Below are 2,500 nucleotides of genomic sequence, written 5' to 3'. Positions count from 1 at the left end.
TCATTTTTCTATGATATGTCTTTCTATATGAAAATTGGTTATTTACGATGTACGATGATCCCTGTTAAGCATCCATGGCTGAATGGTTAAAGCGCCCAACTCATAATTGGTAAATTTGCGGGTTCAATTCCTGCTGGATGCACACGAACGGGAACATTCCATAAGTCTATTGGAACTGGCTCTCTATCCATGGAATCTCATCCATCATCCATACATAACGAATTGGTATGGTATATTCATACCATAACATAAGAACAATAAGAACTCGAATTCTTATCGATACTGGAACTCAGAGCATAGGAGGGAAAGTCGATTTATGGATGGAATCAAATACGCAGTATTTACAGAAAAAAGTCTTCGTTTATTGGGAAAGAATCAATATACTTTTAATGTCGAATCGGGATTCACTAAGACAGAAATAAAGCATTGGGTCGAACTCTTCTTTGGTGTTAAGGTGGTAGCTGTGAATAGCCATCGACTACCTGGAAAAGGTAGAAGAATAGGACCTATTCTGGGCCATACAATGCATTACAGACGTATGATCATTACCCTTCAACCGGGTTATTCTATTCCACTTCTAGATAGAGAAAAAAACTAAAGGAGAATACTTAATAATACGGCGAAACATTTATACAAAACACCTATCCCGAGCACACGCAAGGGAACCGTAGACAGGCAAGTGAAATCCAATCCACGAAATAATTTGATCCATGGACGGCACCGTTGTGGTAAAGGTCGTAATTCCAGAGGAATCATTACCGCAAGGCATAGAGGGGGAGGTCATAAGCGCCTATACCGTAAAATAGATTTTCGACGGAATCAAAAAGACATATCTGGTAGAATCGTAACCATAGAATACGACCCTAATCGAAATGCATACATTTGTCTCATACACTATGGGGATGGTGAGAAGAGATATATTTTACATCCCAGAGGGGCTATAATTGGAGATACTATTGTTTCTGGTACAAAAGTTCCTATATCAATGGGAAATGCCCTACCTTTGAGTGCGGTTTGAACTATTGATTTACGTAATTGGAAGTAACCAATTAGGTTTACGACGAAACCTAGAAATCGATCACTGATCCAATTTGACTACCTCTACGGGATAGACCTCAACAGAAAACTGTTGAGTAACGGCAGCAAGTGATTGAGTTCAGTAGTTCCTCATAGAAAATTATTGGCTCTAGAGATATGGTAATATGGAGAAGACAAAATTGTTTGAAGCACGCACAGAACCGGAAGCGCCCCTTGTTTCAAAGAGAGGAGGACGGGTTATTCACATTTAATTTGATGGTCAGAGGCAAATTGAAAGCTAAGCAGTGGTAATTAAGACCCCCGGGGGAAAATAGGGATGTCTCCTACGTTACCCATAATATGTGGAAGTATCGACGTAATTTCATAGAGTCATTCGATCTGAATGCTACATGAAGAACATAAGCCAGATGACGGAACGCAGAGACCTAGGATGTAGAAGATCATAACATGAGCGATTCGGCAGATTTGGATTCCTTTCCTATATATCCACTCATGTGGTACTTCATCATATGATTCATATAAGATCCATCTGTCTAGAGATCGTCATATACATCTAGAAAGCCGTATGCTTTGGAAGAAGCTTGTACAGTTTGGGAAGGGGTTTTTTGAGAGAAAAGAAGAATCTACTTCAACCGATATGCCCTTAGGCACGGCCATGCATAACATAGAAATCACACGTGGAAGGGGTGGGCAATTAGCTAGAGCAGCAGGTGCTGTAGCGAAACTCATTGCAAAAGAGGGTAAATCGGCCACTTTAAGATTACCATCTGGGGAGGTCCGTTTAGTATCCCAAAACTGCTTAGCAACAGTCGGACAAGTGGGTAATGTTGGGGTGAACCAAAAAAGTTTGGGTAGAGCCGGATCTAAGTGTTGGCTAGGTAAACGCCCCGTAGTAAGAGGGGTAGTTATGAACCCTGTGGACCACCCCCATGGGGGCGGTGAAGGGAAAGCTCCCATTGGTAGAAAAAAACCCACAACCCCTTGGGGTTATCCTGCGCTTGGAAGAAGAACTAGGAAAAGGAAAAAATATAGCGATAGTTTTATTCTTCGTCGCCGTAAGTAAATACGTAACTAGGAATATGGAAAATTGCATTTTTGGAATTTGCAATAATGCGATGGGCGAACGACGGGAATTGAACCCGCGCATGGTGGATTCACAATCCACTGCCTTGATCCACTTGGCTACATCCGCCCCTTATCCAGCTAAAGGATTTTTTTCTTTTTTCCATTGATCATTATTCTATTTATTCTGACCTCCGTACTTCGATCGAGATATTGGACATAGAATGCCACTCTTTAAAAAGGAAAAAAGGAGTAATCAGCTGTGACACGAAAAAAAACGAATCCTTTTGTAGCTCATCATTTATTGGCAAAGATAGAAAAGGTCAATATGAAGGAGGAGAAAGAAACAATAGTAACGTGGTCCCGGGCATCTAGCATTCTACCCACAATGGTTGGCCAT

The sequence above is a fragment of the Triticum urartu genome, unplaced genomic scaffold (genome assembly GCF_056163025.1).
Source record: "Triticum urartu cultivar PI428250 unplaced genomic scaffold, HENAU_Tu73 scaffold1092, whole genome shotgun sequence".
NCBI classification, from domain to species: Eukaryota; Viridiplantae; Streptophyta; class Magnoliopsida; order Poales; family Poaceae; genus Triticum; species Triticum urartu.
This window is presented reverse-complemented; position numbering follows the sequence as displayed.